At 25.4% G+C, this 15318-nt stretch overlaps 1 protein-coding gene and 1 long non-coding RNA gene across 4 annotated transcripts in view; one reads left to right on the top strand and one right to left on the bottom strand.

Annotated features, from left to right (window-relative positions):
* LOC142241487 (uncharacterized) overlaps positions 1-15318 on the top strand; it is a 206783-nt gene that overhangs the window by 120220 nt on the left and 71245 nt on the right. Inside the window, exon 2 of the long non-coding RNA XR_012723652.1 lies at positions 12129-12303. This is a non-coding gene — a long non-coding RNA (uncharacterized LOC142241487). The remainder of the gene's footprint in view (positions 1-12128; positions 12304-15318) is intronic.
* Positions 1-15318, bottom strand: part of shn (zinc finger protein schnurri) — a 239578-nt gene that overhangs the window by 153089 nt on the left and 71171 nt on the right. The gene's annotated exons all lie outside the window — the stretch shown is intronic.

Below are 15318 nucleotides of genomic sequence, written 5' to 3'. Positions count from 1 at the left end.
CAATTTAGACTAAATTTTAACAAAAATTCTATAGAAATAAATTTTTGAGAAAATATTCTATAGAAAAAAAATGTTGACAAAATTGTCTACAGATATAAATTATATTAAATTTTTACAAAATTAAATTGTTGCAAAAATTTTCCATAGAAATAAAATTTTGCAAAGGCTTTCTTTAGAAATAAAATTTTAACAAAATTTTCTATAGAAATAAAATTTTGCAAACATTTCCTATAGAATAAAATTTGCAAAATTTTTTATAGAAATAAAATTTGCAAACATTTTTTATAGAAATAAAATTTTAACAAAATTTTCTATAGAAATAAATTTTTGCGAAAATTATCTATAAAAATAAAATTTTGCAAAACTTTTCTATATAGATATACAATTTTTTAATAATTTTCTATAGAAATAAAATTTTTCAAAAATTTTCAACAGAATTAAAATTTTGCAAATATATTTTATAGAAATAAAATTTTGCAAAAACTTTCTATAGAAATAAAATTTATACAAAATTTTCTATTGAAATAAATTTTTGACAACATTTTGTATAGAAATAAAGTTTTGAGAAAAATTTCTATAGAAATAAAATTTATACAAAATTTTCTATTGAAATAAATTTTTGACAAAATTTTGTATAGAAATAAATTTTTGCTAAAATTTTCTATATAAATAAAATTTTACAGAACTTATGTATAGAAATAAAATTTTGCAAAAATTTGCTATAGTAATAAACTTTTGTAGAAATGTTTTATAGAAATAGAATTTTACGCAAATTTTCTATAGAGATAAAATTTTACAATTTTTTTATAGAAATAAAATTTAGACTAAATTTTAACAAAAGTTCTATAAAAATAAATTTTTGACCAAATATTCTATAGAAATAAAATTTTGACAAAATTGTCGATAGATATAAATTTTACAAATTTTTTCTATTTGGATATTCAATTTTTAAAAAATTTTCTATGTAAATTGTTGCAAATATGTTCCAAACATTTTCTATAGAATAAAATTTGCAAAATTTTTTATAGAAATAAAATTTGCAAACATTTTCTATAGAAATAAAATTTTAACAACATTTTCTATAGAAATAAAATTTTGCAAAAAATTTTCTATAGAAATAAAAGTTTGCAAAAATTTTCTATAGAAATAAAAGTTTGCAAAAATTTTCTATAGAAATAAAATTTGGCAAAAATTTTCTATAGAAATAAATTTTTGCCAAAATTTTATATAGAAATAAAATTTTGCGAAAATTTTCTATAGAGATAAAGTTTTGAAAAAATTTTCTATAGAAATAAATTTTTGCGAAAATTATCTATAAAAATAAAATTTTGCAAAACTTTTCTATATAGATAAACAATTTTTTAATAATTTTCTATACAAATAAAATTTTTCAAAAATTTTCATTAGAATTAAAATTTTGCAAAAATATTTTTTAGAAATAAAAATTTGCAAACACTTTCTATAGAAATAAAGTTTTGCGAAAATTTTCTATAAAAATAAAATTTTGCAAAATTTATCTATAGAAATAAAATTTTGCAAACGTTTTTTATAGAAACAAAAGTTTGTAAAAATATTCTATAGAAATGAAATTTTAAACATATTTTCTATAAAGATAAAATTTTGCAATTTTTTTATAGAAATAAAATTTAGACTACATTTTAATAAAAAGTTCTATAGAAATAAAATGTTGACAAAATGTTCTATATATTTTGCCAAAATTTTTTATAGAAATAAAATTTGCAAAAATTTTCTATAGAAATAAAATTTTAACAAAATTATCTATAGAAATCAAATTTTGCGAAAAAAACTATAGAAATAAAATTGTGCAAAAGTTTTCTTTAGAAATAAAAGTTTGCAAACATTTTCTATAGAATAAAATTTGCAAAATTTTTTATAGAAATAAAATTTGCAAAAATTTTCTATAGAATTAAAATTTTAACAAAATTTTCTATAAAAATTAAAGTTTGCAAAAATTTTCTATAGAAATAAATTTTTGCAAAAATTATCTATAGAAATAAAATTTTTCAAAAATTTTCAATAGAATTAAAATTTTGCAAAAATATTTTGTAGAAATAAAATTTTTCAAAAAATTTCTATAGTAATAAAATTGTGCAAAAATTTTCTATAGAAATAAAATTTTTACAAAATTTCCTATATAAATTAAAACATTACAACATTTTCTATTGAAATGAAATTTTGGCAAAATTTTCTATAGTAATAAATTTTTGCAAACATTTTCTATAGAATAAAATTTGCAAAATTTTTATAGAAATAAAATTTGCAAAAATTTTCTATAGAAATAAAAATTTGACCACATTTTCTATAGAAATGAAATTTTGACAAAATTTTCGATGGAAATGAAATTTTGGCAAAATTTTCTATAGAAATGAAATTTTGAAAAAATTTTCTATATAAATAAAAAATTTGACAACATTTTCTATAGAAATGAAATTTTGACAAAATTTTCTATGGAAATGAAATTTTGACAAAATGTTTAATAGAAATAAAATTTTGCAAAAATTACAACATAGAAAAGAAATTTTGACAAAATTTTCTAAGAAATAAAATCGTGCAAACAATTTCTATAGAATAAAATTTGCAAAATTTTTATAGAAATAAAATTTGCAAACATTTTCTATAGAAATGAAATTTTGACAAAATTTTCTATAGAAATGAAATTTTTACAAAATTTTCTATAGAAATAAAATTTTGCAAAAATTTTCTATATACAAAAGTAAAATTTTGCAAAAATTTTCTATAGAAATAAAATTTGTTTTGGTTTTGTTATTGTTGGTTTGTACTTCAATCATAAAATTTTTATTTTGATCTTAGCTTAAAAGCCATTGAGTGGACTAAACTACAAGAGTAGATTAACCAACAAAGGAAAATAAGGTTTGTCAAATTTATTTGGACAAAGTCCTATAGACGGCAAAATGGTTTGATGAACGTACGTTTCGGAATTAACCCATGCCTCATCAGCATCCTCTACTTGCAGCAAAACTATCAACCAATTATCGGAATAAATTCGTGTAGTTCACTAAACCCAAAGTGAACCACACTTGAACCTTCCTTTCGGAAGGTTTTTGATAGTCGGCTTTTACCGAAGTAAATCTTTGTACGAACATTTCTCTTTTTCTTTGCCACCTTCAAATCATCGATTTGAGTGCAGTTGAAGTAAGAGGTAGCACGCTCGAAATAAACCCAGCCAACTGCACTCAAATCGATGATTTGAAGGTGGCAAAGGAAAAGAGAAATGTTTGTACAAAGATTTATTTCGGTAAAAGCCGATTATCATAAACCTTTTTGCGGAAGGTTCAAGTGTGGTTCACTTTTATGGTAACGTGCGTCCATCCAACCATCTTGCAGTCTATAGGGCTTTGCCCAAATAAATTTGACAAATATTTTTTTACTCTGTTGGTTAAGCTACTCTTGTAGTTTAGTCAACACAATGGTTTTTAAGCTGAGATCAAAACAACAAATATGAAATAAAATGTTGACAAAATTTCAATAGAAATAAAATTTTTAAAAAAATTTTCTATAGAAATTAAATTTTGAAAAAAATTTCTACAGAAATAAAATTTTGCAAAATTTTCTATAGAAATAAAATTGTGACAAAATTTTTTTAAAGAAATAAAATTTTGATAAAAATTTCTAAAGCAATACAATTTTAAGAAAATTTTCTATAGAAATAAAATTTTACAAACTTGTTTTTATTGTACACACAAAAAAATTTTTTTCTGATTCAATCACGAAATTAATTGATCCAATTAATTTTTTAATTGAAATGTCTTCAATCACAGAAATGATAGTATCAATTAAAAAATTAATTGACAGTCAATTAAAAAATTAATTGATCCAATTAAACAATTAATTGATACTATTAATTTGTGTGTTTGATTTTTATTTCAATTAAAAAATTTGTTGATTCAATTAAATTTTTAATTGAATATTTTTTAAAACTCAATTAAGATTTTAATTGGAAAAATTTTCGTGAATTTTTTTTTTGTGTATTCGACCTGTATTTGATTTTTCCATAGTATGACAACAGAAGCTGTGTCGTTAGGTTCTACTCAATAGTGGGTGTAATATTTTTGTTGTTTTCAATAATTTTCCCGATGAAGTCTTTCAATGAAAAGACGAAATATTGAATAAAAAAATAAATTAAGAAACACAGACCTCGAGCTCGTTTCAATCAACAATTCATTAATTGGAGAAATAAATTTTTTTAAAAAATTTCTATAGAAATAAAATTTTCGGAAAATTTCCCATGTCTATTTCCCTAAAAAAAATATATATATTTCGAATAACCACAGTTCAATCCAATTCATAATCACATTTAGTTGCCTTTCCTTATTCCTCCATATGGGAGAGACCCTATGTATGGAAGCAAAGCAAAAAAAAAAAGTCTTACATACACCGCATACAAATCAAACAACGAAACCAAAGGAGGGAGGACTCTAGCCAAAATCGCGCACACATTAGCACAACATAAAATTATGGCTGCCACATTTTGCAGACGGAATCGGAATCTGTTTTTATGTGGTGGCGGTGGAGGCGGGTATTTGAATTCAACACGTTTGCATTGTTTTGCTGTTGCATTTATACCACAAAGTAGAAAATGTTATGCACTGCACTGTATATATGTGGGGGCTTTCATGCAAATGCCCTCCTTTCAATGGTGTTCCAGTTGATGTTCAACAGTACCAGCAGGAGGAAAACAAAAACACAAGCCATGCTACCCATATGAGTATACCCAGAATCAGTGATTCCATTAAAATGAACTGAAAAACAAAAACGAACTCAGAAATAAGCGTCGACGTTTCATATGCAAGCAACACTTGCCCGACAAAACGACGCCACTTTTATTGATAAAAATTACACTTTGTGTGTAGTTTGTCTGGTGGTGGTGCTAGAATGGTGAGCAAGGGGGATACACATGGTGAGCGGTGGCTGATTCTTACATGATGAGCGGTAAGAATGATAGATTTTAAGGTTATAGATTTTGAGGCCAATTCTAGAGTGATTATGGAAATTCGTTTTGTTCTTCCCGCAGGATATTAAAGAGAGCTTACCATACATCATCTTTAAGAATTAAATTTAGAAGATCCTTTTGGTTGGATTAATGCACCTTCCCTTATATCTGTATTGTTATGCTACACTATATAAAGGCCTTCCTTTAGGCCTTCCACAACCCTTACCTTATAACTGGGTTTGTTATGGTTCGTAATGTGTTGTGGTATCTCTCTTTAGTCCACATATGTTGGCCAAGGGTATTGGGTTCTGAGGGATGAGAATGATGGGATAGCCTTTAGTTTTGTTTCATTTATTTAAACCAAATCCACACACATACACAAAAACACACTCGCATTTACTAAGGCCAGTTGTTGGCTCATCAGTATTTGGTTTGGCGGCAATTTCATGGACAAAATACTGGGACTTTGTTGCAAGGAAGTTTTTGAGGATGGCAGTTGGTTATTTAGTCGTGGTGTTATTGATGAGAATTTTGTTGATAATATTAAACCAAATAATGATTATGCTTTTGCTGATGATGATGATGACGATGGCGATGGCAATGGTGTGAATATGGCTTTGATGATGCAGGAGATTGTCGAGATATGTTTGTGACCACTTTGTGTTTATTTTAGTTTGCAATGAGACTTTAATAAAAGACCGTCAAAGAGTTTTTGTTATAGCAGGGGGGTTTTGTAAATAAAAGGGATTGAAGAATGAGACTAAATGCTCCACCTTATTATACACACAAAACAAAAAATATATTTTTTGTGTTCAATCACGAAATCAATTGATCCAATTAATTTTTAATTGAAATGTCTACAATCACAGAAATGATAGTATCAATTAAAAAATTAATTGAAAGTCAATTAATAAAATAATTGAAACGATTAATTTTTGTAATTGTTTTTTTTTTTCAATTACAAAATTTGTTGAATCGATTAAATTTTTAATTGAATATTTTTTTTTAAACTCAATTACGTCTTTAATTGGAATAATTTCCGTGACATTTTTTTCTGTGTACGATTTGGTGTTTTGGTGATTTCTCGAAGGTCTAGAGGATATTAGAGTAAAACCATTGCAAGATTTAATTTTGTATTTTAATTTTGGTTTAACGGAAGCCTAATATTTCAGGCTCTCTTAGACTATTCAGTCCATTGTGATACCACATTGGTGAACTTCTCTCTTAATGATTAAAAAAATTTAATTTTTTTAATTTTTCGAATATTTAACATCAATCATAATCCACAATTCTTGAGTGATATTAAATTAAGCAAAAAATTAGAAAATTAAGTTTTCTGAAAAAAATCGATTTTTTGCTACAAATATAATGTCGAATAAATTCCAAAAATCGTATTCGTATCTAAACCTCCATAATTAATCGATAAATATAAAATTTAGGAAAAAAATTAAAAGGTTAAAATTTCTACAATAATTTATTTGTTTATTTGTTCACAGAAATATTATTTACTATTCCAAAGAATTTTCGTCCAAAAAATTTGTCAACGAATTTTTATCGAAAAATTTGCAGTATTTATATCAAAAAATCGTAATTTTCCAATTGGATAAAATGTGGAAAACAAATGGAAAGTTGATTTTACAAACAAAAAGGAAGGAATTGCAATAAATGCAATGAATTGACTTCCAATTTTTTTTTTTTACAGAAATTGTATAGAAAATTTTAACTCAATTATATTTATGTGTGGAAATTTATAATTTTTCATTGAAAAAAAAAAATGGAAATTCCACAAAAAAAAATTCTGATTCAATCACGAAATTAACTGATCCAATTTATTTTTTAAATGAAATGTTTTCAAACACAAAAATGATAGTATCAATCACAGTTTTACTTAGTCATTAAAAACATACTTGATTAAAAACCTAATTTATTTCATTAGCATATTTTAATTAATTTTTTAATTGATTTAATTAAAGGGTGATTCTTTTGAGGTTAGGATTTTCATGCATTAGTATTTGACAGATCACGTGGGATTTCAGACATGGTGTCAAAGAGAAAGATGCTCAGTATGCTTTGACATTTCATCATGAATAGACTTACGATCTGCCACAACGTCGAATTTTCAGTGAATGGGCCCTAGAAAAGTTGGCAGAAAATCCGCTTTTTTATCGACAAATTTTGTTCAGCGATGAGGCTCATTTCTGGTTGAATGGCTACGTAAATAAGCAAAATTGCCGCATTTGGAGTGAAGAGCAACCAGAAGCCGTTCAAGAACTGCCCATGCATCCCGAAAAATGCACTGTTTGGTGTGGTTTGTACGCTGGTGGAATCATTGGACCGTATTTTTTCAAAGATGCTGTTGGACGCAACGTTACGGTGAATGGCGATCGCTATCGTTCGTTGCTAACAAACTTTTTGTTGCCAAAAATGGAAGAACTGAACTTGGTTGACATGTGGTTTCAACAAGATGGCGCTACATGCCACACAGCTCGCGATTCTATGGCCATTTTGAGGGAAAACTTCGGAGAACAATTCATCTCAAGAAATGGACCGGTAAGTTGGCCACCAAGATCATGCGATTTGACGCCTTTAGACTATTTTTTGTGGGGCTACGTCAAGTCTAAAGTCTACAGAAATAAGCCAGCAACTATTCCAGCTTTGGAAGACAACATTTCCGAAGAAATTCGGGCTATTCCGGCCGAAATGCTCGAAAAAGTTGCCCAAAATTGGACTTTCCGAATGGACCACCTAAGACGCAGCCGCGGTCAACATTTAAATGAAATTATCTTCAAAAAGTAAATGTCATGGACCAATCTAACGTTTCAAATAAAGAACCGATGAGATTTTGCAAATTTTATGCGTTTTTTTAAACAAAAAAGTTATCAAGCTCTTAACAAATCACCCTTTACAAATTTAATTGATGATGATTGCAAAACTCAATTAATTTTTTCATAAAAAACGTAATTATTTTTAATTACTTTCTTAATTGACTTTGTGTTTTCAGCTTGTTTAAAAAATTGATTGTTTGAAATAAATTTTTAGTAAAAAATTAAAAAAAAAGTTCCACCACTTCTTTTTGATGTAACTTAGTCTTCGGAGTTTGATTAAAAAGTTAATTGTATCAATTAATTTTTTATTTAAAAATTTTTTAATTTTCAATCATTGACTTAATTAACTTAATGTTTCCATCTTGTTAAAATTAATTTTATCAATTAATTTATTAATTTAAAAAATGATCAACTTCAATCAACTTTTTAATTGTTTATATTTTGGTGATATTTTCTTTCTGTGTATAAAATGTTTAAAACATATTTAACGCATAGTTATCAAAAATCGCAATCGCGAAATAAATCTAAAAAAACGATAATTTCTCGATCGGTAATACAATTTTAGGAAAAAAACTTGGGAAGTTGAGTTAAAAAAATTGATTCGTTGATACAAATGTGATGTCGAAGGAATTTTGAATTCCAAAGAATTTTCTTTCATAATTTTTTTAAGAAAATTTTTATCGAAAATTTTATCTCAATCGTATTCATATCTAAAAATTTGTAATTCTTGACAGAAATTAAATTTTGAGAAAAAAATTGGAAGATGGATTTTTCTGTGCGATTGTCATTCAACTATAAAATTTTGTAAGGTTAGACTAAAGTGGTAGCCCGATTAAGATTCAGGCTCTCTTAGACTATTCAGTCCATTGTGATAAACTGATTTAAAAAATCTTTAAAATGATTGATATTGACAGTTTTATTGAAAATTGTACCTCAATTTTGAGGAAAAAAATCGAAAATTGAAATTCCTATGAATTTTTTGATTAAAATATAAAATTGTATAAAACATCTCGATTGTCATAAAATTTAGGAAAACATTGAACGTTGAGTTTGCAATATGATGTCGAAGGAATTTTGAATTCCCCCCAAATTTCTCCCAAACAAATTTTAACGAATTTTTATTGAAAGTATAACTTCAATCGTATTGGTATATAAATATTGAATAAATTGAATAAAAACAAAGGTTTAGATTTTGAATTGCAAAGAATTGTGTCTCAAGAATGTATTAACGAAATTTAATCGAAAATTTATATCAATCGTGTTCATAATTCGATAATAATAAAATAATTTCCCGACCGGCATAAAATTAAAAAAAAAATTGGAAGGTTTAGCTTTCTAAAAAAAAAGATTTATTTATATTTAATTTATAATTATTTATACGATGATGTAGGATTCTTTACTTCCAAAGAATTTGCTTTTTATGGAAGAATTTATTTTTAATCGCTTCTTGGGATTCTCTAGTCATTGTTTCCATTGAAGTTTTTTTTTGTGGGGAAATCGAAAATTTTAGAAATGGTGGGAAACTGTGGGGAAAAGCATAAGAAAAAACATTGGAAGTTAAATGAGAAATTTCACCACAGTGGATATTGGAAAATTACTATTGAACATTGTGGCGTATGATTTATATAAATGAAAAAAAAAAAAAAAATAAACACTGAAATATTACTTATCCACTCCCAGGGAATACTGGCGTTAAGGCCAAAACCAATAAATACGCCAAAAAAAAAAAATGAGTCAAAAAAATTCAAAAGCTACTCGATGTAGCAACATCACAAGAATTATAAACTTAAAAAAGGTAATTGAGTTTTTATAGGCAGAACCAAAGGTCTTCAACATTTATCGTGTGATTAAATTAAATTAAAATTTATCATAGGTGCGTATGATTTATATAAATTAAAAAAGTTGAATTGTTATTATTTATACGCTCCCATAGAATACTGGTAAAAAAGTTAAAAAAAATTTTTTGACAAAATTTTCCATAGAAATAAATTTTTGACAAAATTTTCTATAGACATAAAATTTTGACAAAATTTTCTATAGAAATAAAATTTTGACAAAATTTTCTATATAAATAAAATGTTGATAAAAATTTCTATAGAAATAAAATTTTGACAAAATTTTCTATAGAAATAAAATTTTTACAAAATTTTCTACAGAAATAAAATTTTGACAAAGTTTTCTATAGAAATAAAATGTCGACAACAATTCTTTTAGAAATAAAATTTTGACAAAATTTTCTATAAAAATAAAATTTTAAAATTTTGACATAATTTTCTATAAAAATAAAATTTTAAAATTTTGACAAAATTTTCTATAGAAATAAAAATTTGACAAAATTTTCTTGAGAAATAAAATTTTGACAAAATTGTATACAGAAATAAAATGTTGACAGAATTTTCTAAAGAAATAAAATTTTGACAAAATTTTCTTGAGAAATAAAATTTTGACAAAATGTTCCGTGACATTATTTCTGTGTACGATTTGGTGGTTTGGTGATTTCTCGAGGGTGTATTTAAATTTTTTCGAATATTTAACATCAATTCATATTTAAAAATCCACAATTCTTGAGTGATATTAAATTAAGCAAAAAATTAGAAAAACGAGTTTTCAGAAAAACTCGACAAAATTTTCCATAGGAATACATTTTTGACAAAATTTTCCTGAGAAATAAAATTTTGACAAAATTTTCCACAGAAAAAAAATTTCCATAACAGTAAATTTTTGACAAAATTTTCTATAGAAATAAAATTTTGACAAAATTTTTTATAGAAATAAACTTTTGACAAAAATTTCCATAAATACATTTTTGACAAAATTTTCTATAGAAATAAATAAATAATAGAAATGTTTGAAAAAATTTTCTATAGAAATAAAATTTTGAGAAAATTTTCTATAGAAATAAAATTTTGACAAAATTTTCTATAGAAATAAACTTTTGACAAAAATTTACATAAAAATAAATTTTTAACAAAGTTTTCCATAGAAATAAAATTTTGACAAAATTTTCTATAGAAATAAACTTTTGACAAAAATTTCCATAAAAATACATTTTGACAAAATTTTCTATAGAAATAAATTTTTTAAAAAATTTTCTATGTCGACAACAATTCTTTTAGAAATAAAATTTTGACAAAATTTTCTATAGAAATAAAATTTTGACAAAATTTTCTACAGAAATAAAATTTTGACAAAAATTTCTTTACAAATAAAATTTTAACAAAATTTTCTATACAAATAAAATTTTGATAAAATTTTCTATAGAAATAAAATTTTGACAAAATTTTCCATAGAAATAAAATTTTGACAAAATTTTCCATAGAAATAAATTTTTGACAAAAATTTCCATAAAAATACATTTTTGACAAAATTTTCTATAGAAATAAATAAATAATAGAAATGTTTGAAAAAAATTTTCTATACAAATAAAATTTTGACAAAATTTTCTATACAAATAAAATTTTTACAAAATTTTCTTTAGAAATAAAATTTTAACAAAATTTTCTATAGAAATAAAATTTTGACAAAATTTTCCATAGAAATAAAATTTTGACAAAATTTTCCATAGACATAAAATTTTGACAAAATTTTCTATTGAAAAATTTTGTTGTTTTGATTTCAATCATATTTGTGGGTTTGATTTCAGCTTAGAGCCATTGCGTTGACTAAACTATAAAAGTAGCTTAGCCAACAGAGGAGAAGTATGTTTGTCAAATTTATTTGGGCAAAGCCCTCTAGACTGCAAAATGGTTGGATGGACGGCCGTTTCGGAATTACTACATTCCTCATCAGCATTATCTACTTGCAGCAAAACTATCAAACAATTATCCGAATAAATTCGGGTAATTCACTAAACCCAAAGTGAATTACACTTGAACCTTCCGAAAAAGGGTTTATTATAGTACAAAGATTTATGTAGTTATTCGTGTAGTTTAGTCAACTCAATTGTTTTAAGCTGAAATAAAAAACAAATATGAAATAAAAACATTGACAACATTTTTTATAGAAATAATTTTGTACAAAATTTTCTTTAAAAATAAAATTTTAAAAAAATTTTTTATAGAAATAAAATTTTGACAAAATTCTCCATAGAAATAATATTTTGACAACATTTTCTATAGAAATAAAATCTCGCATAGAAATAAAGTGCTGAAAAAGTTCAAAATTCGCTTTTTTTAATTTATAGTGTTGGTACCAACAATCCAAGGTTTAAACCGGGGGATTTTTTAAATTCGTAAAATTAGATAATAGTAAAAAATTTATAACAAACAATTTTTTCTTTTGATTTTTTTTTTGAAATAGTGAATTTTTGTTTCTTTTCTTTTTTGTTTTAGATATTTTGTCTCAAATGAACTTCCAATACATAATTTCTACAGCAGGGCAAAGCTTTCGGAAGACGGAGTACTTTCGTCCCATGATAAGCTCGTACAAAATCCATTGGAAATGATCCAATTTTGCAGTATGTTACTACCGGATCACAAGTTGAACAAGTTGTGGATCGAATGGATGGTGAGTACCAATCTACTTAATCAGCTGCTACATATGGATTTTATTTTATTTTTTTATATGGTGTCTATGTAGATTGCTTCCGCACTTTTACTTTTTAAAAATTGAGAACTTTTTAATTTGATCTTTTTTTTTTGCATATATCTATGTCTGCAAATCCTCCATTTTTAAATCCGTTACTCACTTATGCTCAAATTGTCATTATCCATAATTTTCCATTAAAGGAAACTAAATTTTCCCATTAATTTCTCCATCAACCCTTACCAATCAGAGTCATACCATGTCTCTTCTTAATAAAAAAGAAAGTTTTTATGAGGCCATAATGAATCGTCTGCTTTGGCAAATCTAATTGTTTACTAAGTTGTACATTTTCAAAGGCAACATAAAAACCTGATACACCCTTTTCACTTTAATACAAAAATCATCATCATCCTCACCTTTTGTGCTGCAAGCGCATGTATCCCTTTGGTATGGAATATAAGGCATACAGGCAGTCAGCCATGGTTGGTTTGAACGATGATTATTACAAAGAAAGGCAAGTCAAGCAGCACAAAGAATAGAAAGGAAAATGAAAAAATGAGCCTTCAAGGAAGGAGTAATTTTGTTATTATCTTTGTCAGTGGCTATGAGAGTGTGTGTGCAGAGGCATCTTGTGGCGCCAACGAGACAGACAGGCAGACAGATGTGTTGGAAATGTTCAGATGTTTGTAGCTTTTCATGTTAATCTATTTCTTGAGTTTGTTTTTGTTTTGCAATTTCTTGTGCTAGGCTTTCTCTGCCTCAAATCTTGAATATGGAGCCAAAGAATTTCACAAGATTTTCGAAAGATAAAAAATTGAAAAAAATATATATATATATTTAGTTTTTAGATGAAGAACAGCATTAACCATTTGGTTAAATAAAATAAATTTAATATTGATTAAAAATTAATATTGAACATAGTGGCGTATGATTTATATAAATTTAAAAAAACATTGAATTTTTCTTACTTATACGCTCCCATAGAATACTGATGTTCAAGGCATTACACACAATGAACACGCCAAAGAAAATTTTCGAGGCAAAGAATTTAAAAGAGAACAATGTAGGAATATTACAAGAATTATAAAAAAGAAGAAATATTCAGATTTTATATGAAGATCCAAGAGAATTTATAAGAATAAAAATTAATATGGAACATAGTGGCGTATGATTTATATTAATTAAAAAAAAACATTGAATTGTTATTACTTATACGCTAGGGAGCCACCGTGGTGTAATGGTTAGCATGTCCGCCTTGCATACACAAGGCCGTGGATTCGATTCCTGCTTCGACCGAACACCAAAAGTTTTTCAGCGGTGGATTATCCTACCTCAGTAATGCTGGTGACATTTCTGAGGGTTACAAAGCTTCTCTAAGTGGTTTCACTGCAATGTGGAATGCCGTTCGGACTCGGCTATAAAAAAGAGGTCCCTTGTCATTGAGCTTATCATAGAATCGGGTAGCACTCAGTGATAAGAGAGAAGTTCACCAATGTGGTATCACAATGGACTGAATAGTCAAAGTGAGCCTAATACATCGGGCTACCACCTAACCTAACCTATACGCTAGAATACTGAGGCCGACACACAATGAACAAAACAAAAATTTCGAGTCAAAGAATTAAAAAGAGACCGATTTAATAATATCACAAGAATTATAAAAAATAAAAAAGAAATATTCAGCTTTTATATGAAGATGTACGAGAATTTAATTTAACCAAAATAGTTAATGTTGAATACCTATTTAGGTTAAATTAAATTGAATTTAAAATTATTATTATTTATTTTTTATTTTATTTTTTTATATGAAGAACCAAAGGTCTTAAAAATGTATTATTTGGTTAAATTAAATATAAAATTAATAATAAATTAAAATTTAACATAGGTGCGTATGATTTATATAAATTAAAAACATTAAATGGTCATTACTTATACGATCCCATAGAATACTGGTAATTAAGTCATACACACAATGAAAACGTCAAATAATTTCAAGCCAATAAATTCAAAAGAGGTAGGAACATCACAATAATTATAAACTAAAACTATCAGAGTATTTAAAAATTCTTAATGAAGGACAAAAGGTCTGCCATATATGCTATCTTGTTAAATTAAATCAAATTTAAAATTAATATTAAATTAAAGTCATAATTAAAATTATTATTGAACACTGGTGCGTATGATTTATATAAAATTAGAATGCACTACGTTTTTATTACTTATACGCTCACATAGAATACGTAAAATAATTTGGAGCCAAAGATTGTAAAAGAGATTAAAAGAGAATATTATAAACTTTCAAAAGGAAAAAATTGAAAAAAATATTTGGCTTTTATATGAAACCCTAATACACTAACTATTTGGTTAAATTAAATGTAAAATTATTATTAAACTAAAATAAATATTGAACACAGGTGGGTATGATTTATATAAATTTAAAAACATTCTATTATTATTACGTATACGCTCTCATAGAATACTGATGATTAATGTGTAAAGCATTTAATTTAATGAACTTTAATAACTTAATTCCTTACTTATTGCATCGAAAAACTGTCAAATACCTACATTTGTAAATGTAAGTTTGGCGCCGAAACGTACACAAAGTTAAAAGTATTTAATTTTTTTTTGGCATAAGTAGGTAGCTTTGCTTCTAACGTATATAAAACATTTACGTATATAAAAAATTTTTGACAATTTTAATATTTTTAAATTTAATTTGTGTAAGTGTGTCGCGAGCCATCCTTGAATCAATAGTGCGAGTAAAATTTTAAAATAGAATATTATAAACTTTCAAAAGGAAAAAATTGAAAAAAATATTTGGCTTTTATATGAAACCCTAATACACTAACTATTTGGTTAAATTAAATGTAAAATTATTAAACTAAAATAAATATTGAACACAAGTGCGTATGATTTATATAAATTTAAAAACATTATATTATTATTACGTATACGCACTCATATAATACTGACGATTAATGTGTAAAGCATTTA

This window comes from Haematobia irritans, chromosome 5, assembly GCF_050003625.1.
Source record: "Haematobia irritans isolate KBUSLIRL chromosome 5, ASM5000362v1, whole genome shotgun sequence".
NCBI classification, from domain to species: Eukaryota; Metazoa; Arthropoda; class Insecta; order Diptera; family Muscidae; genus Haematobia; species Haematobia irritans.
Note: the sequence above shows the minus strand (reverse complement) of the source record. Positions and strands in the feature narration are given on the sequence as shown.